The sequence below is a fragment of the Rhipicephalus microplus genome, chromosome 3, assembly GCF_043290135.1.
Source record: "Rhipicephalus microplus isolate Deutch F79 chromosome 3, USDA_Rmic, whole genome shotgun sequence".
Taxonomy (NCBI): domain Eukaryota; kingdom Metazoa; phylum Arthropoda; class Arachnida; order Ixodida; family Ixodidae; genus Rhipicephalus; species Rhipicephalus microplus.
Genome location: NC_134702.1, coordinates 79,905,730 through 79,928,168, shown reverse-complemented (window position 1 = coordinate 79,928,168; position 22,439 = coordinate 79,905,730).

The window sequence follows — 22,439 nt, the reverse complement described above, 5'->3', positions numbered from 1 at the left end:
TGTGGCTGATTGTACTGTGTAGTACGTTGTTTGATTGGAGACATATTGTATGCAACTATTGTGGAGGGTGCGTTCTTGTGTATTGTTTTCTATCTGCCGTTATTGAGAATATAATTTTGTTTGTTTATCAATTCTCGGCTCCGACTTGTTCATTGGGCCACAGCCGGCGTCCGCTGGCGCGCCAAAAAGGACCACTTCTAAATTGTCCACGCTTTCGTGGTGCGGTTCGGAGGGCCGATACTTCGGCCCTTGGAATTAGCCCGGCGATCGCATCCCTAATTTACGGGACCTGTGTGACACCTGCCCACGGGAAGTTATCTTTTCATCCACTTTTCTTTCTTCATATTTACCTTACAATTTGGTCTAATAACCTCCCCTATACTTTCCTTGACAATATTGTCTGCTGTTAGATTTCATTTATGTTCTGCCAAAACACGACAGAACAATATATATATATATATATATATATATATATATATATATATATATATATATATATATATATATATATAATTACAGTGTAGCAAATATTACGTCACAGAGAACGGAATGAAAAGTTGACGGGATTGTCTGCTGATGTCATAGAGCGCCTGCTTCATGGTACCCTCCTCCACAGTGTGAGGGCGCAAGGTGTTAACGCGTAGCCCGTCGTGGGGATAAAACTACGATCCGGGGCAGGCGTCCTGTGTGACACGGCAGACAGCATTCACTGCGCAAGCACTCATTACTTTGTAATATTTCATTCCGTAGTTGTGACAGCTGTCTCTTTAAAAAATTCACCACAGTTATTGGTGTTCGTTGTTTAGTTGTCCACGACAGTTATTAGATGCGAAGAAAACTCCGCTGGTACTCATTTGAAGAAGCTGCTACTCACTATAGATGCGAGGCTCCTTATGGCGAAGCTCACTGAGGTGTATGTAATCATTCACTGTTACTGTGCACGCGCATCAGCTGGCACAAGCCAAGAACGCGCCCACGTGCCCTCCACCACCTACAGTCTTTCAAAAATTTTATGATGGCATTGGAGAACGAGATTCTGTAAACGTGCTATGAACCCACGTGCTCCTGAGTGGGGTTGCGACGAACCCACGTGGCTTGCTCCAACAAGGTTTTGGGAGCAGTAACAGCAACAGAAACCAGAGTAAATTCATGGTGTGTTCCACTTGCAAGTATGCGTTAACAACTAGCAAGGTGCCCATGATGAACGGAATTTCGGGGCCACCCCTGCGCTTATTCGCATGCTATTTGTGATTGCCGTTAGTGGAAGTTGGTGTAAAATATACAGGATCTCTAAGCAGAGGAAGTTCTTTTGATGGTATTTCCAAGCAGACACATGGCTGTGTGGTACAACACCATGGTTATCACGCACACAGGCTTGTTCTGATACTCATTTGAACCTGGCGATTCCTATTATTTATTTTATTTGCATCTTTTTTTAATTTATTAGTCACGCACGAGGTGATTTTTTGCACCAACAACCAACGGCACCGATAACGACGCCAAAAGTTTCGTAAAACGACCTCATTGTTGCTATTCATGTGGTTGCTATTATTGCTATTCAGGCGCGATTCTATGCCAAATCCTGTTCTGAGCACTTTTTTTTCTTTTTTTCACAAAACTTGTTAGACCCATAGCCACTGGCTAGTAAGGGGTCTAATAAAATACACATTTAAAGGAACATGTTAGTTCAAGCAAAGCAGCTGTTAAAAGTACACTTTAGTCATAGCAAGAAAAAAATGATGCGAAACATAAAAAGAAATCTTATTGCCATTGCCCTAAGAGCCTGAAAGTTGTATTATTCACTGTTCATAAACACTATTAATAGGTAGAAGATTGAAATTGTTTAGTGTGGCACGTCTGGTAAGGGAGAAGCTGAAAATATCGATATATGAAAGGGAACATTGTCATGAATGATGTTATGGACGGTAAGTGCAGTCTTTTGCTCTCGTAAATGATCGATTGGTATTATTTGCATTTCATGAAACAATGGTGCGCTGTGATCATCATGTCTAGCATTGTTTATATTTCGAAGTGGTCGCGTTTGCGGAACGCGTATGGGTTCCAAGTATGTTTTGGAAAGCCCACATCTATGCAATATGGTACATGACAATGAAAAAAAGCGATATAAAGCATTCGCTGAGTATTGCTTTGAAAGTAATTTCTAGCAGTCAATAGCATACTGCAACCATGTTCTAGCTTAGCGCATACCGATGTATAAAAGTTTTGCCAGTTTAAATGGCTATCGAAAATTGCTCCCGCATATTTAATATGTTTCATCTGCTCAAGTACGCATTCACTAATTTTATTACACATGAGCTCGTTACTTATATCTCTATAACGAGAGTGTAAGAGAGTACATTTAGTCTTCTTAACATTGTCAACTTGTTCGCCGAAAACTTCTGAAAAATATTTTTTAGTTCAGCATGATTTTAAGCTCTATATCTTTGATATTCTCGGCAGTAACTATAAAAGCTGTATCATCAGCGTACATTAGCATTTCCGAATATGTTAGTATGTTTGGTAGACCATTTACGTACAATTAAAACAACAAGGGTCCGAGAACGTACCCTTGTGGTACGCCTGTGTTGATATTTAACAACGAGGAGGTAAGATTACGCATGATGACCATTCGTTGTCGTTTGCTCATGTAACTGGCAAATAAGTCATATATTTTACCGTGGAAGACATGGTGTTTCAATATTATTATTAAGATATCATGATCAACCGTGTTGAATGCTTTCTTTAAATCAAGAAAAACTACTGCTACAACGAGATTACTATGTATTGCTGCATTTTTTTGCAATAGAGACAGTACAGCAGAGGAGGTCGAATGATGCGATCTGAATTTATGTTTTTCGGAGCATATGACATGACATTTTTCTAAAAAGACCCTCATTTTTTTTTTCAAAAATGGTATTTATTTTACTTAAAACAGATATAGGCCTGTAACTGGAATGGTCATAGCGAACACCATCCCTGTACACTGGTACTACTTTAGCATTTTTCAGACGCGGATGGGTATGCTTCCGTACACAATAAGTGGTTGAGTATATGGCGTAAGATTGGGCCCAAGACATCAATATTGTCTTTCCCTACTTTAGTTGCAATCTCATCGCTCCTACTGGCTTTGTTCGTATCCAAATTAGCAATAGTTTTTAGAATTTCATCGCGACTATTGTAGTGCACCATAAAGCCTTGTTGCACCACAAATGTATTCGGCGAAGACGGCGAGAAGCATTGAGTACTGCTGGAAGAAAACTGCACTGCTAAAAGTGGACAAATTTCAGTGAAATATTTATTGAATTTATCAAGAGTTTTCGTAAGAATAGTAATAGGTAGCACATGTTCGCGGGGTTGGTTGCCAACAACCTCGTTTTTAATCTCCCAAGTTTTCTTGGAGTTGCCCTGAGCTTGTTGACTAAGGCGACAATAATATTCCTTTTTTCGCTGTCTTGTGAGCAGCATACCCTTATTCCTCAAAAAATTTGAACTGGTCTAAATATTATTCATCATCTTTATGTTTTTTCCATTTATTGTACGAAAAATGTTTTTTTGTCAACAATTCAAGGATTTCTTGTGCCATCCAAGGACACAGTGGGGTCTTACAATACCGTGCAGACAAATTTTTGCGGCTATCGTCAACGGCTTTCATGAGAAATGATATTGCATTCTGGACTTCAACATTGACGTCATTATGCATTGACGTCATTAGGCACTTACGGTAGACTATGCAGACCTATACTAGCTTCCCTAGGTCAGCTTCACATGAGATGTGAATGACCTTCGAGTTCTCAGATTTCCTCGCCAAGATCTTTCCTTCCGAGACCCAGACGAATCTCCAGTTTTTGTTCTTTTTCTTTTGGATGGCCTTACTTAGCAAAACTTTATTCTCTAGGCACAAGTGTACGTTTACGAACACAGGTACATTTATTGTAAAACCTAGCATCATTGCATTCAGCCACTACTTTTTTGCCGATTTTAAAACATTATTACGCTTAGACCACGATACAAACTTCACCACGATATTTGGCACATTTTTTGCTTTAGTTGGTACTCTGTGTGCTGCATCAAAATCTTGACTATTGAGCTGAACACCGACAAAGTCAGCAATATTTGCCGCAACTTCTTCTAGGTCTTCGCTTTTCTCAAAAGGGGCACCTTTGAGCTCAACATTGTTAAGCCTTGTACATTGCTGTAGATCAATAAGTTATTTTCTTGTGTCGCATAGTTATTTCTTGATTTCCGCCATTTCTTTCCGGCATTCGAGATTACAATCTTTGGGGTCATTTAGCTCTTTACGCAGCGATTTTATTTTGGTTTTGAGTTCCTCCAAACTGTCACTTGTAAAATTCATAGATGCCCTGAGCGATGCAATCTGAGCCGTTATAGCGCTGTTCATGAGATTTACATCATTCACATGAGTCGTAATATCAGAAAGAGCATCAATACACCTAGCTGTTATCTGAAGAAGTACCTTTTCCAAATCTTTTACAATATTCGGAGCTTTTTCGCTGTGAGCATTGGTGAAATCGGGCAGGCCATCCAGTTTTTTTCCATCTTGTCGATCGCTTCCAACGCAAAAAGGCTACATAAACAAACTACCGTTCAGAGCAAGTCAGGAGCCGTAATAGCACGCATTTGTGCCTGATTGCACTATGCCCCGCCGCGGTGGTCTAGTGGCTAAGGTACTCGGCTGCTGACCCGCACGTCGCGGGTTCGAATCCCGGCTGCAGCGGCTGCATTACCGATGGAGCCGGAAATGTTGTAGGCCCGTGTGCTCAGATTTGGGTGCACGTTAAAGAACCCCAGGTGGTCGAAATTTCCGGAGCCCTCCACTACGGCGTCTCTCATAATCATATGGTGGTTTTGGGACGTTAAGCCCCACATATCAATCAATCAATCTGATTGCACTATACATTGTTGAGAAGAAGATTGCCACCTGAAGTGTACAGATTAATTGGTTAGACAGTCGTCCAAAGGCTGCTACACGATCTGCTCTGTCTTGACAGTCGGTGCCTGCTTTCCTTATATAGCAGATGATTCCATCACCATGTACTCGCTTGTGCTGTAGCCAACGTCACGTGGTACGGTAAGTCAGCACGTGCAATATCTGAGGTAGAGATGCGTCGGCACGCTGCCAACTTGCCGGTCCTTGGCGTCAGCAGATACGACGGGTCAGGTAATCGTTGCCATTCTTACGCCTGCAATGTGCAGAATGATCGGTTAGACAGTCGTTCAAAGGTGGCTGCTTGAAGTGCTCATCCCGTGTGCGTGCTTCAACCAAAGATGAGCGCCTACCGACTCACTCAATTTTCTGTCCTTCTGTGTATTGTGTATGTTGCAGCGACTGCATATAGATCTGAAAAACACTTGCGCCAACGATGCTATACATGAGTCACCATTGGTCATATTGTTGAAAAATGGCACAAAACCACGAAACATGATGCTTCAGCCACAATTTGCACCGGCACTTAGAAGCGAGCAAGAATCGGCTGTGTTCTCAAGCGAGCGCGAATGTGATATTTATTATTATTATTTATTTATTACCCACAGCGCCCATGCAGGCATTATATCGATGAGGGGGGAGGGTACAAGAAAAGAACATGAAACTTTGCACGTTTACATGGATTTACATAAGTTTGTGTAAAAAAAGAAAAAAAGAAAACAAATACATTTGCAATACACAAACAATACACAGCTGCACCAAGCACAGTTGCGTCAGAGAAGCAATATGTTCTGTTCTAATAAACTGTTGATACACCAAAGCAGAAGCAATCTTGCTTCGAAGGAATTGGAGCTTTCCCAAGATTTAGTGCTGGGAAAATATGGATATTTAGGGAAGTGTGGTTATGTTGAATTGTGTGGGCAGGTTTTGGTTCTATGAATAGTTTTCTCGAATCAACATGCACTTGAGCGTGCAACGATACGACGCAGACCAGTGACTAATACAGATCTATCACATTCTGCGAGACACAATCTTGTTCTCTCGCTGACTCCTAAAATAGTGCACGCACTTTTCTATTCTATAACGTTTTCATACGTTTGAACGCGTTTTTTTAACCAGGTTTGCATTGTGCGTTGCTTCTTCACTTGTATGTCTACTCTCTTTCTTCTCACCTAGTTCAACCAGCAACAAGGTTTGGTCGTCTTTTCGAGTGCCGGTATCTAACAAAAAAAAGACATCTGCAAGAGTTCACCTTTTTTCATATCTGTCGGAATCGAATTGTTTTATTTTTGTAATCAACTCAAGAAACAAGGCACAACAGCATTTCACTCGGCATGAGAAAACATACGCACTTGATTTCGTTGGTGAATAATTCGACAGATCGCACGTACCCGGGAATCCACGTTATGCGAAGCATGTGAAGGGAAGGGGACCGTGTTGCAATTTTTTATTGAGCGACATGTCATAAAATGACCCTATAAGGTCATTTTATGACATGTCGCTCAATATAGTTATAACTATATGTGAAAAGGTTGAACGTACAGACATATGTTGAAGAGTTGCCGATGTTCATATAACCAGTTGCTTGCACTCACGCAACGATGCCAATTGGAACATGCATACCAGCAACACCGGAAGCTGATATGAAGCGCCGACGCTCGCGAGGATGCTGGCCCTGGACACTGCTACATAAATCAACTTCAGCGCATGGCAACTAACCACAAATTAAAGTTAACCCGACGTGGCGGGTGTATCAAAGGAGTACATATGTGATGTTCATAAAATTGGGTACGCAGCACTTGAACCATTATTGACGCTTCACGAAGATTAGTGTATTTTTGAAAATTAATTCCAACACCTGGCGTAGCTCTGTGGTAAAATGCTTCACTGCTACGAAGAATCCTTGGATTATATTCCAGCTGGGACCCTAACATTTATTCTATACATTCGTCAGGTCGACGATACTGATGGCGGCTGTTTCTTAACGCTCACACGTTAAAATTGTCTTATATGTTCTCGTTGTTCCTGGATGGATACTGAGTGGCCCTGGAAAAGCAGAGGAGAAAGGGAGCCGACGCCACGGACAACGGGAGCGGAGGAGCCCGAGTATCCAACGCCTAGCCGGAGCACAACGTCCTCAAGGTCTAGGCCCTGGGACTATAGGACTCTATTAGCCATAATCTTCAGATAGGGAATACTCGCGTCCTGCATGGCCGGTGACTTCTCACATGCCGGATGCGTAAATAAATGTTGTTTCTCTCTCTCTCTTTCAATCCCCTGTGGCACATACCCGCACACCAGCGGCACATACCCGCCCGTGAGTATGTACCACTGTCTGGCAGGAAGTGTTTGGCGACGTATCAGAGGAGATAGGCACATTTTTCATGTCTTGACCAGCATGAGAGCACCCAAACGTAAGAGTATAGATAGATAGATAGATAGATAGATAGATAGATAGATAGATAGATAGATAGATAGATAGATAGATAGATAGATAGATAGATAGATAGATAGATAGATAGATAGATAGATAGATAGATAGATAGATAGATAGATAGATAGATAGATAGATAGATAGATAGATAGATAGATAGATAGATAGATAGATAGATAGATAGATAGATAGATAGATAGATAGATAGATAGATAGATAGATAGATAGATAGATAGATAGATAGATAGATACGCTCAAAGTCGCCGAAGTTCTCTAAGAAATACTTCACATTAAAAATGGTTTTGATTGGCTTAAGTACATTTCGTGATAAGACTGTAACTGCTGCACGCACAGAGAGAGTTACGAATGGTTCTCAAACATATTGTGAGGCATTGCACCGCAAAATTTAATCCCAATGTCTAAATGTATTTTATTGGCTCAACACACTTTTCTTTGTTGCAAGTGTATAGAGCCTGCACATACTTTGGTTCGCTCTCTCACTGACTTCGCAATTAGCGGTCAGTATAAAGGGTCATTCCCTTCACAACAGTACACATTTTATCTCCCCGGTGGCCATCCATAGGCTGTCTGTAAAGCCCCGTTTAAAGTTATGCATAAAATACAGATAGCGAAGATCGTAAATTTGAACAATAAAAGTCCACAGCGACGATATCGAATTGAAATGCAAATATAATTCAGCCACCAGACAATGAGCTATTGATTGCCCCACGCAAGATACGCAAGAATGTGCACAACTTCACAAGATCGAGATTGTGATTAAATTAAGCACATCAGCCTCCGTGCATTACTCTTGTCTCGCTCCGGTCATTTCCACGTTTCTGCCTTCATAATTCATTTTCAACTGCTCCAATTGAACTCTCGCTCTGGGCTATGTTTGGGATTGTCTTATTCGCTCTCTTTCTCTATTTTTTTTTGTTTGACTTATCAAATTCATAGAAAAAAGTGGGTGAATGCTCTGTTTTTGTTTTCTTCATTTCTTTTTTGCCTCACCGCTGCGCGGTAATATAACTCGATCAGGGCAAACTGATATACTTCTACTCGATTTTTCTAAAGCGTTTGATAAGGTTCCGCATAGTAAATTACTTCTGAAATTACGTAACATAGGATTGCCGCTTTATCTTATTAAGTGGGTTGAATCTTATTTAACTAATAGAAAACAGTTCGTCGAAATTAAATCTAGTGTATCTGGGACGCTCAATGTCACTTCTGGTGTGCCACAGGGAAGTGTGTTGGGGCCACTATTATTCCTTATATATGTAAATGATTTAGTGCAAGCAATCCCTGACACAGTGTCTATTAAGCTTTTCGCGGATGATTGTGTTGTGTTTAAAGAAATAACCTGCTCTGACGACCATAACCTATTACAGCAAGCTCTTCGCAACATTGAATGCTGGTGCGCAGCATGGGACATGGAATTAAACGTTGATAAAACAGTGCTCATAAATATAACGCGAAAAACAAATCCTAGTGTGTTTACCTACAATATTCATGGCTCACCCATTCAATCGGTAACGCAGTATAAGTATTTAGGGATCACTCTTTCAAGTGATATGACGTGGCGAGCACACATTTCGTCAATATGCACTTCAGCTTTTCGGAAGCTGTGCTTTTTGAAAAGGAAGCTTGCAAAGGCAACTGTGAATGTTAAACTTCAAGCGTATAATGCAATTATCAGACCTAAATTGGAGTATGCGTCCGTTGTATGGGATCCGTACACGAAAAAAGACATACAGAGCTTAGAAGCGATACAAAAGAAAGCCATCAGATTTATATTCAATAAGTACAAAAGACTAGATTCACCAACTCAACTCATGAATGCTAATAACATCCCCACCTTGGCTGTCCGCAGAAAAATCAGTCGACTTAAATTCTTGCGCAATATTTTTAACGGAAAACTTGGTATGTCTGCACCTTCATATTTAAAGACCACTACAGCGAGAACTACGCGCAACGCTCACAAACACACCCTACAACACATTTTTGCCAAAACAGAGGCATTCAAACAGAGTTTTTTCCCCCGCACTGTCTCGGATTGGAACAGTCTACCTAAGTTCGTTTGCGAGGCAGACGATTTTGACGAAGTCCTTGAGCAATATTTGTGTTGTATTGAACATTGAATCATTGTAACTGTTATATTGCTGTTATGCTGCGTTATAAACTTTTATATTGCTGTCATATTACTGTTAAACTGTTATGCTACGAGTGTTGTGATATATTGCTTGCGCTGCCAGTGTTGTTATCACTGATTTCTGTATTCTTTTCTTTCTGTAATTCCACTCCTGCCTGGGCCATGCTGGCCTGCAGTATTGTGAAATAAATAAATAAATAAACTACGTCGTTTGTAAACTGTGCTGAAATGGCCTTTGAGCATCTAACGGTGCTTTCTGTATAATCACATGGCGAATAAGAGAGTGCTGCAATAACGGAGCGCTGTCATGAGCTTAAACCAGCAGTTTTAATTAACGCTGGGTCGTCACTTCAGCCTAGTGCTTCGGGAGGCCATAGTTTAACAAAGTTGAGTCGTTATATATGGAAACGACGGCGATATCTTACAAGGCTACCGAAGCGAACTGACACTGGCTCTAATGTAAAAAAAGCAAGATCGACAAACTGGGGGAAGAGAGGTGTGGGAGGGTTGATAGTGAATTCGATATTTACAAGCCACCATGCAAAAGGGTAAAAGTTTATGAAGGCTCTAGTTTGTTTGCTTTGCGATGCCTAAATGCTATAAGGTAAAACGAAAGAAAACGAAAGTTGTTTCGATAGCTGCTCCTTTCAAGAGTTTTAAGAAATGGGCATTAGGGGACGCATTCGGCCGAACAGTTATCAATTCCTCACGCAAAAACAGAAAATATGAGGTGGGAAATGCCCGGAATATGAGGATTGCTAAAGAACATCTTCTGCAAATGCTTATTTTATTCTTTATTTGACATCGGGAGCTTCTGATACATGAGCGCCAATTAAGAGATACCAAGGCGTCTAGCCCAGCTTTGATTATGATTTTCTCAATGAATTCTAGAATTGCCTGAAATAACCTCGCGGTGGCACGAAAAGCCATGCGCAAGTTTCAAGCCCGTTTATCGGCTATCAGCAAGAGTGCTGATAACCATCACTATTAAAACTATTTGATCAATTATATCCTTGCAAGAAAACGCTTCTGCGTTCATGAACTTCTGACACACGCGTCATTCATTACAGTGGGGATGAGAGTTAAACTTTCAGCGTCAAATGTTAAAAAAAAGTCTTGAACATGACTGGAGCCGGAATGAAGGAAAGTCCTTATTGAAAAGCTGTTTCAGAAAAGGCACTTAGTAAGTCACTGCATCTAGTCGCAACTGCTTAATCTTTTTGAATTTTTCAGTTTTTTGTATGCGTAATCGACAGGCACTCTTTCACTTCCTGTGAGAGAAGAACCCGGAGGTTGTAAAGCTTTTAGTATGGATATTGTAAGCCTTTATTACTCTGCGTCATGAGGACTTGTTAAAGTGTTAATTAATTACAGTATTACCGAACAAAAGCATGGGATGATTTTTACCTATAAATTTACGTGGTGTTTCTACGGTGGCTTTTTCCGAAATTCTTTTTACGTATGTAAAGTCGACCCTAGTAGGTTAGAAGGAAGGCAGTTACGTGCCGAAATTAGAGATACGTATTGGTTCTAACGTTGCTCTGAATCTTGTTAATTCATATCTTACGAAGATTGACAATTGTCTAATAGGCGCTGTAGGTAACTGTATTATTGATATTTAGACTTGAGCGCAGCATCACTTGACCTTCTTTAATGCTGAAGGCTTTGAAACAAGGGCAAAGTTAGTCGGCGAAAAATTTAATTTCATGAAGGAGCACTGAATAATAACTAAAAGTTCTTGAGAATACGAGAATACAATTTATACACATTTCTTTAACGTTTAGGAATAAACACGTGATCTGGCCGTATTCTCCTATATCTTTAAAACCACCCTAGAACTTCACGCCAGAGCGCCTGGAGGTGGTGTAAAGAACGACATAGCCATGTCTTGCCTTATGTGAACCCTCACGAAGTCGTGTAAGCACCAAATTAGTGACAGCTCTAATGCGCAAGTTACCACGTCGCTTAAATGTAAGTTACTCTCTTGTTGTTGTGGTAACTGTCAGTGAACATTTTAAGAAGTCTGTTATTTTAAGTCTGAGCATTGTTGCAGATAACGATAGGAAGAAACCTGTGATAGATATATTGTACATTTCTTTCTTATCTGGCAGCTTAAAGAAAGTAGGAACTAAAAAAGGACGAAGCAGTTTACAAGCAGGATGTAAACAGAAAAGATTCGAGTAGGATCCAATTTTTTGGACTGATATTTGTGTAAGTATATGCACTGGTTAGGTGTTGCATACCTGCAAACAGATGATAAGCTCAAAGACACATTCTTTACAAAATACACTGTGAAAGTTCAAGCTGGCCTTCCCAACTCTTATGTTATCGATCATGTGAAAACTAGCAGCAGCCATGATAACAGTGATACATAAGTCGGCAAAGAGACTTGCTCGAGAACAAAGCTGTATTCACACAACTAACGCATTCGCGAATCAATAAGTCCCGTGAATCTGACGTTTTGGCATATGGCCGCAGCTAGGAGTCACATGACAAGAGAGAATTCACGCTACAAGGAAAGATTTCAGCATTGGTCTTTGAGGACACCAATTGTAAGTTGGACCCCCGTCGTTTCACAAATCGTTTCGCGTGGGCCAAATTGGGAACGCTGGAACGGCTGAGGAATGGTGACGTAGCACCCAATCCACCAGGGCGAATCTTGATTGAGTCCGTCGTGTGAATACGGCTTTAGCTTCATCAAAGAAAACTTGCGTTCCGGACTCAACAATGAATGCCTCCACGAAAGTCTACATCTGTCGTCGAGAAACCTATATGCAGATATTTGTGGGTTCGCTAGAGATGTTCAGACACGAAAGTCACTTTGCAACAGTTCGTGTATGGTTAACAAATATGTGTAAACTGCAGCCCTGTGGCATGCTTGTTGAAAATTAACGTGACTGCTGTTGCGGTTTTGATCATTATGACTTCATTTTGCGGAATGGCAGGCTACCCGTCCATCATATGCCACTTTGATGAGCGGGCTTCATGTCGACTTTAATGCAACTCGGCCATTCAGCTCAAAAGGTTGCTAACCTCTGCTTTAGAGCCCTTCACGTATTATCCCCTAGAACGAACACTGGCGTCGCTGCAGTCGCGGCGATGTGACGTCATGGCAAGGCTCGCCTGTTGTCTCCTTTTTCTGCGCCCTCCACGTATGCGCTCTTTAGCGATACACTTGTGGATACTCCTCAATCACGTGATGCAAATCGCTTAAAATACAAGGTGAAAGGTTTCATAGCTAGTGAAAGTCGCTGAAGCTGCAAAAAGTTTTCATAATTTACCTTGGCATAGAAAGGCTCCCATTCGAACAGCTGATTTCCCGAGAAATGGTTGTTTTTATTGCGTACATCAAGAAATAGGTCCCATTGGAAAATATGCAAAGTCATGCTATCGTAATTACAACTAGGCTTAGATTCCGGGTTGGGAACATAAGTGTGCCGAAGTAGCACAAATGAAATTAGAATGTTTTCAATTCACTATGTACATTGCGCTCTACCGTGAAATTTATGCCTCTGTCTGCGAATAATCTCAATGATTTGACAGAATTGCGCTTTCTACAACAAGCGACGCTACATGAATCTGGCTGTCATAAGCACAAACTTTACATATTCGAAAAATAAAGGAAATTGCACTGCCGCACAGATTGATTTCGAAAATGTTGGGATATGTACGTTTACTCGGATCATACGCACATGTTTATTTTCAACAGTCGCCAAGGATTGCGTAGTCGTATACCCTGATTTGCGTGAAATGCTGAGTGATCTACCACCGCGTCACGGACAGTAATGCTTGCTTTACATGGGAGCACCGCTGATAATAGTGATTTCAACGCAAACGCCATGAACACGAACGTTTTCGATGGCGCATTCAGCGACGTGGCCCAATTAGGAATTTAACAACCTTCACCTCAACAAGGCGTAGACTGGTTTCGTACGTTGTCCTCGTACAGTTAATAAGCTGCGAAAAAAATCAATTTATGAGGTAGCTATCTGAACTGGTAGTTACAAACACGACAGCACCATTGATGTAATTCTGCACGAAGACAGTAACTGACAGCAACAAAAATTTCCGCATATAACCTCAGTTTCACTTAACGTCAACCATTTTGGTAGAATGAAGCTCCAAAGTTATAGCGAAAGAAACACGAAACTAAAAGAGGTGTTGAGTGAGCAAGTACACGTGAAAACGGACACAACATTGGCGGTGGTGTCATAAGGCATACGACATAATTTGCTACGCTCAATGATGCACGAGAGCACAGGTCTTAGCACACCAGCCAAAGCAGTGTCCATAGATGCGTGGATACCTCCAATACAAATAACATTAGAGGAGGGTAAACCTTATATATTCTATAAGAATCACCTAGGAACAGCTCAACCTAACAAATTTAATATGATGCCTTGCGTCTCAAAATCACATGATATATTCCAATGAGTTTTCTCCATCTAAGCAGAAGTGTGTTCTTGTTTTTCGCACTCGTCAGAATGGGGCTGCCACGGTCAGCAATGTAGCTGTTCTATTTTCGGTGTTGGCAGCGCGACACAGACCTTGTCATCCCTTTCACATTGCGTACCATCTAGCAAAGCAAAAGTAGATATTTATTATTTTATCAGGAACATTACGGATTCTGTTTTCATTTTTTAGGTGCAGCTTCAGACGATCAGAAAGCGAACGCAAACAGCGAAACAACGCCTGAAGCGAGCGCATCATTATGTAGGCGCGCGGCAGCGGGCATCAAATTGTCTATACCAAGACGTCATCCAGACATCCCGCCAGGAGGCACCACTTCAACTTCTCAGAGCAAACATTTTGATATAGGAGTGTGGTAGGCTGTCCTTACCAACACAGAATTAATATTGACCGTGTTTAAATTGGTATTTCAGAAAAAAATGTTCGACGATTTCAGAGTACCATGTGCTCAAATGTAGAACAGTGGTAAAGTCTCCCTGACACTTCTGGTATAGCTACCTCTGCCTTATACGACTATAAGTATTGTTTTACATGGCAGGCTGGTGACCTCTTTAAATCAATAAAGAGCGGAGATTAACCATATATTTATGATTGCTTAAAGAATGTTCGGCAATTTAAGAGTAATATGTCGTCAAATATTGGATAGTGGTGAGCTCTCTCTTAATATGCTTCCGTTTCTGTTTGTAACAAATATTCAATGATTTAGAGTACTTCCCCGAAGGACAGCGCTTAGTTTCCCCAAATAAATACAAGTGTGCTTAAAATAAATTGCGAACGCTTTAGAGCTTATACTATGGAAGAGCCGTACGCTGTACCGTAATGTGTTTAGGAAAAAAACGCCAGGCCTGCGGGGAAGGCGCAGCACAGTCGAAGCGAAAGCTAGAAGAGCGGCCTTTCAGAGCCTTTTTGAAACATTCATTGGACAACTACTGCAAGCACACTTGCTTGATACCGACTAGGCCATTATTAAAATATAAATTTGGGTATAGTAGGCCGGCATTCGCTATATTATTTTTCGTCATTCTTCTGAGAAGCGTGGCATCCGCTAAACACTAGCAAGGAATTTTGTGCCAATTGTTCATGCAGTGGCTGATGACGATGAAGAATTATGGCTAAAGTGGGTATGCGCCCCAGTTAATAGGGAAACAATAAAAAACTTTTGTGATGGGTGGGAGCATCGAACGCCCCATTTGTTACGCTATTCGCATTGTGCGACGACTAGTTGTTCTCTCGCTGTAGCAAAGCGCTTTATAAGTCGTAATAACGCAATTCCTCTCCCTACATCAAGCCTGCCTAAGGAAAGTTTGACAACAAATTACAAGCACCGGCGTAGCTCAGTGGTAGTATACAGGGCTGGCACCCAGCGCACCCTGATTCCAGCCTCACTGCGCCATTGGTGCTAGTTGAAGCCTGCCTATAGGCACGTTTGGCAACAAATTACAAGCACCGGCGTAACTCATTGGTAAAGTACTGGGATGGCACCCAGCGAACGTGGATTCGAGTCCCACTGTGTCATTGGTGCTAAATTGTTTTCCAATTTCACGCGACGTGGTTACGGGTGGCGGTGGCGGACAACAGCTTGTGACCTGAGTTGTGATCTCATAACAGCTTTCCTTGTAAAAAAGTGTTTGAATGCCGACTCCAGTGATTTTTGGACCATGTCAAGGTAGTGGTTTTTTTATGTTCCTGATACACTCCTCTCACAAGCCCGATAACTGGAATGCTCAGGAAGTTCGAAAATAATTTTTAATAAACAAAAAGGTGCAACACCCAACCAAAACCTAACCGCGCGCCCTGTCTGCGCATGACGTACTATTTGATAAGAACTGGAGGCCGTATAATGGTCCCACCGGCGCGGAGTATGAAAACTGTGAAAGGCAGACCAGTGAAGCGCCGGTCAAACACCACAGAAGAAGGAAGAAATCTTTACCGTGATATACCAGTGCCAAACGCAACCACCGTCGCCTTGTTATCAGCACAATAAATGCTGTAGCGGCCAAAGTAGCGATGCCATCGCCCTGTAAACACAAACAAGCAGAATTGGGCGTTTTAAGGGCGTGATATTACCTTTAATCACACTTTTACACCCTTAAGGGTGTAACAAAAAATACTAATATGGTTCTGTGACCTCACGTTTACTTCCTTATTAAATAACCTGGATATATTAGGGAAGAAAAGAGGTAAATTCACGATCTGACGTCATTCATCACGAACGAGACCACCAGAAAACTCTCAATTCACATCCTCTCGCATGCTTTCTTCTTGTTTTTCCGGAGCTCTCTGTAATTTGCCTTCAGTGCTGCAGCCGGCATGCATTCTGCTGTACAGGGGGAAGAAGTGTGTTGTCCCACGAAAGCACAAATTTATCAGAATGTTAAATAAATTCACAATGTGCTAATCAATATTTTATTTCTTCTTATCGTCGAATGATATCCGTTGTACAGAATGCTGCAGAGGGCACACTTCAGGCAGTGTGGCTCGGGTACAACCAGCACTGCGACCACAGAGTACCTTTGTTTATGTTGTTTTACCTTCAAATCAATCTGATGCTGAAAGAACCTGCAGACCTTCGATGCGGCCGATCGGAACCGCGCGCACACTCATTATACCCTCCTGGATAACGTATAGGGTAGGCGCGGCGTGCATGGAGGCACGCAATAAAACCTTGTGTTGAGGAGACCCGGAGAGAAAAAGCAAAAGAAACAAATGGGGGAAATAGCACGACTGTTCTGAAGCGTCCGCTACGAAGCGAGAAAATACGCCCTTCGACCGATCTCTGCTTCGGCCTTTGAACAGTGATGACCCCTCGAGGGAAACCGACGTACGCACCCAGTGCAGCACACACGTGGAGAAAAAAAAGTGCCGCCACATCCACGAAGTGAATGATGATGAGTGGGCGAAGCTCCGGAGGTAAACCTGGTAAACCATGAATCCTCCGTACATTTTGCCCACTCGATTTTATTGCAACGCTCCCCCTAGCGTACGTCGCCGCACTATATCGAACGATGACACGCGCCATATGTGGCATCATTCCTATTTTATAACACCTCGCATCTTTCATAATCAACTACACGTACCGCCGTCTAGTTTATAACATCTTGCATCTTTTGGATGGATGGATGGATGGATGGATGGATTGATTGATTGATTGATATGTGGGGTTTAACGTCCCAAGGATGGATGGATGGATGGATGGATGGATTGATGGATGGATGGATGGATGGATGGACGGACACGGACGGACGGACGGACGGACGGACGGACGGACGGACGGATGAATGGATGGATGGATGGATGGATGGATGGATGGATGGATGGATGGATGGATGAATGGATGGATGGATGGATGGATGGATGGATGGATGGATGGATGGATGGATGGATGGATGGATGGATGGATGGATGAATGGATGGATGGATGGATTGATGGATGGATGGATGGATTGATGGATGGATGGATGGATGGATGGATGGATGGATGGATAGATGGATGGATGGATGGATGGATATGGCTGTACCCTTTAGATCGGGCGGTGGCTAGCGTAATACTTAATGCCGTCAGCTACAAATACCGCCATTTAGTGAACACTGCAAGAACTGAACGAGAGGTGGCTACATACAGGGGACGCACAGCCCACGCCTTAAGGAGCTTCGCCCCTAAAAAAACACGCGAAAAGAGAGCCATTCGAGCTTCAAAATGCCAGCGGAGATTGAAATACTACCCCAATGACGTGCGCGAGCGAAAGCAAAGCGAAGCCATCACGTGATAACCCTCGCCTTCTGAGCACGGTTATGTGAGGCGGTGTTGTGCGCGTGTTTTGTGCGGCAGCGTTACTGTGGTATCGTCGCCGGACGTGAAATGAGCAGTTTTAAAATAGTGCAACAGGCCGCTATACGAGTGCTATGGTGTGGCAATGGCCCTGTGACTCAAGCGAGCATGTCAGCATACCGCTGTGTACCACCAAGCAGCTTATGGGCGCGCCACGTTCGCGGCACTATCGGGAACACAAATGGTAGGTAATGCTTATAAACTCGCTGAATTTCGTGCCGATCGGTTCTGCAGTTGCGATCTCCGACGACAGTGCAGCTCTGGCTGACTGGGTTCGCCCTACGCCATCTCCTGACGCCGACAAGAGCTCTCGCTAGTGGTGCCGCGTCCTCGGACTCCTGCGATCATCTCCATCTTTCCTATCTTCTCCTTACTTCCGTCATTCGCTGTCCCTGCACCTCGCTCTCTCCTTCCTCTCTCTCTATCTTTTTACCTTTTAATTTTATCCTCTTAATCCCTCCATTACCCCCACCCCTCGTGAGCTACTATTAAGGTATCCTGTATTTGAGAGACAGTTACGGTTCTCACATTTCTGTTCTTTTCAAATAAAATCACACATACCCCTCTATTTTCGCATCCTTATCGTCGCTTGAGCAGCAGGAGGAGGCGTTTTGCACTTTGCGTTGCATGCAAACACCAGTAAAAAGCAAAAATACAAATTCAGTAAGCTTACATAACAATGGGTGGTGCGCGTTTTGAAACTCCTGTGAATATATCACAAACTTTGCGCGGCCCGCTAATTCGAGCGAGTGCACCTTAAAAAAGGCAAGCTTCAGCGATATAATTTTTTTGGTTGTGATAAAGCATGAATCAAACAGTGTTTTCAGGGAGTCTACACTTAAGCAAGAATAAACAAACAACTGCGTTTATCGCGCTACCATGCGATGAAGCGTACAATAAGGCCAAATTTGTTTTCTATTTATTCTCTTATTATGCCCAGAATATGAGCTAGTAAGAAGACTTCCTGATAACAATTTCGCATTGTTTACTTGGACTGCGTTGTATAGAGAAAAAAATTACATTGCATATCAAGGTACAGTAGCATCATAAGATTGTGTTGATTTAGCTTGAGAGAAAAATTATGTTAAATAGACATAATCATGGCCATGCGATGTCGCAGACATGTGGCAAGTGGCACTTTGTTTTTCAAGAAGCACGTGCGTTCCAAGGTATTCTCAATTTATTAGCCACATGTTAGCACTGCAACTTGCCACGATTACATGTGAATATTTATACCATTTAGGAGCTGTGTCACTTATACAGGGCTAATTTATTTGCATTGATATCAGTCAGTTAAATCTGTTGAACCTTGTTAATCAGTCACCTTGATCCTTCTTGCTGGTTATTTTGTTTTACATTGTGTTGCCATAGTGCTTGTGATCAGTAGGAGGTATTCTGACTATTGAGACAATTTTTGGCAAGGTAACTACTGTTTTTTTTTTGTGTGGCTCTTTTTTGTCATCATTACAAGTGTGCTGTTTATTTTTTTCCATAAATCAATTACAAGTCGTCCATTCAGAGACCCACACAGAGAAGCTGGGGTTGTTCAATAAGCTAGTATTACACATGTTACTCTAAAAGGGGTATAATTGTTGGTGTTTAACAGCCAAAAATATCATATGATCATCAGTGGCACTGTAGTGAGGAGGCAAAGAAATTTTTACCACCTGAAGCTTAATAATGTGCACATAAATCTAAGGACAAGGGCCTCAAGCATTTTTTCTTCACCGAGAATGGGTTTAATAACAAGGTGAATCTTACTAGCATTTGAATCCCTTAACACTACAACGCTTGCAACACTGAGATCAAAAACTGTACGAGTAGTAGCGCAGAGGACAAGACTTCACTTCTGATGTTGTTTTGAATTTCTTCACCCTCTATACTTGAAAGTAAAAAGTTCCCAAGGAATTACTTAAGAGCATCTGAATTTTGCACCTGTTTATACTTTTGTTAGAGAGCCTTCAATGGTACAGTCAAGTGTGAGTCAGTGGTTAAACATTCATTTTAGGCATACAAAAAGATTAATGGACTTTTTTCTATCCTTTTCAGAAGACATTTATGGAAAAGCAGCAGAAGTTGTTCACCAACCTGTTTGTGTACAAGGCAGTGTATTATTGTGGAAACACTCCACTGTGCCTCACTGTACACTATCTCGAACATTTCGTACATCTTACAACATTTGAGATAATACTCTTACTGTATTTTGTTATACACACAGAGTGTTGTGTGTGGTACTGCACGAAACGTGTTCGATTGCGTGCCCATTTGAAAATTTCGTGCTGTTAGAAAGGACACCAGGAATAGAGCAAACTTATTCCTAAGATGGACAGTTGGGCGAGTTTGTAAGCAATAAGAGTTTGAAAAAGCAGGAAAGAGTACCGTATCATAGTGAAATGCAAACGAAACGCACAGGACATCACGCTACTAGAAAGGGAAGTGTGATGCCAGTCAATTAAAAAATTCACACACATAGTACGGAAAAATTACAAAATGAAAGTATCAGTCAGTCGCAGAGTGAGTACAACGAACGTGACTAAACCATACATGTGGTGAACTTTAGCTTATAGTACTGCGTTGCCCTGCTCTCTACATATTTATTTTATGTTGGTTTCTAGAAGCATATTATTAACTATGGACTGAAGTCCTAACTGCAGTATAGTCTGTATACATTTCTTGTCTAATTAGTTTCAACCTCATGGCATACCAAGCTCTAGGACACAATATGCTAACCACTATCTGCTATAGATACTACACATAGGAAGTTTTAAATTTTAGGCCTGTGATTGCTTAAATTCAAGTTTACTATGCAGTCCAGATACCTGGAATAATTTTAATGTGGTATTTATTAATACGCCATGAAGTGAGAAAATACAGATGAAGAATTTCTTGGGTTGTAGGTAAATATTGTAAACATATCTGTAGTAATTATGTACTAATACAGAATCGGTCTAATACAGGTGTGTGTGATAACGCCGAAAAGTCACCAAGCATGGTATTTCCAGAAAATTACGGTGTTGTTAGATATGTGTGAGCAAGCATGTGAAGCCATATATGCATGTAATGTTGTTATTTTGTTGGTATGACAGAACACTTTTACAAATTTTGGTAAGTGCATGTACAATGAACTCATCAGGTCTCATTTGAACTTTTATGTAGAAAACAAAGTTTATGATCATATCACACAAAATTTGATGCCATAGGTCAAACTAATGCAATAAAAAATTGGCAGATCCCACATACAGTAAAATCGATGATATGCAAAGCAAGAATGAAAGAGGTTGGTATGTCACTTTAAAATCAGCACTACTTAACGAAGTGGAGGTAAATGATACCATATAAGACTTCTGTGTAATGATAACCATGTTTGAATGTGTAGTTTACCTTTGTCATCTATTCAAGTCACACAATACCAAATTTAGTTTACGTGGAGCTAGCAAAACGGCCACGAGCACGCTATGAGCGTAGTATATTGTGATGTGATTACATGACGCACGTGTCAGGATTATCCGTTGACGTCACGTAACACTAAATTGGGTATACGTGGAGCTACCGAAACAACCGCGAGCACATCATGAAAGGCCCAACATACTACAATGCAGCGTTGACGCGCGCGCACGCTGGGTACAGCGACGCTACGTTTGCAAAACACAAGCACTCTATAGTCTGACGCCAGGCCCGACCAGCGTCCATCGGCGTGGCCCGACGGCAACCGTCGCGAAATGCGACATGCGGCATTTCGCGCCGATGCGTTACCCAGACAACACTGCTTCTCCCTCTTTTTGTGTCAGAGGGACCCCGGACGCGCTGAAACGTGCATGCGTCAAAGCAACGCAGCGCGTCGCGTGCCTGCGAGTATATGGCAGGACCCGCTCCTGGCATGGCAACGCCGGCGTGACGCGACGAAAGGAACGCCGGCGAGCACGCGCACCACGTCACGTCGAAATGTCTTGGCGCCTTGACTGTGGCATGTAGTCATGTTCTCGCACGACACGCGTGCCACGATTATATGTTCGTACCAGTCACATACCTTCAAAATCCATTGACATCCCTTAATACCAAATTTAACATGTGTGAAGCTATCGAAACGGCCACGAGCGCATCATGAGTGTGGCTTGTAGTCATGTTGTTACATGACACGCCAGTGATGATTATCATGTTTGCAACAGCATCATACCTTCGTCATCCATTCACGTCCCATAATACTAAATTTGGTATAAGCGAAGCGAGCGAAACGGCCGCCAGCGCCTCATGAGTGTGGTATGTAGTCATGTTGTTACATGACCCGCATGTCATGATTTTCATGTTAGGATCTGTCGCTCGCCATGCAATCATGTCATACCATACCATTTTTGCAACATGTCATGTGAACCGAAGATACCGCAAAAGCAGCAAGGGCTTCAAATGCATATCATGATATTCATGAGATACAAATCATGATTGTTATGTTATGACTAGTCAAGTATGTTCTTCATACAGTCATGTTATGCCATACCAAGTTTGCTATCTATACCGTTATCGGAATGGCCAGGAGAGTTAAAAGTCGTAGGCGGCTAGATAGATAGATAGATAGATAGATAGATAGATAGATAGATAGATAGATAGATAGATAGAT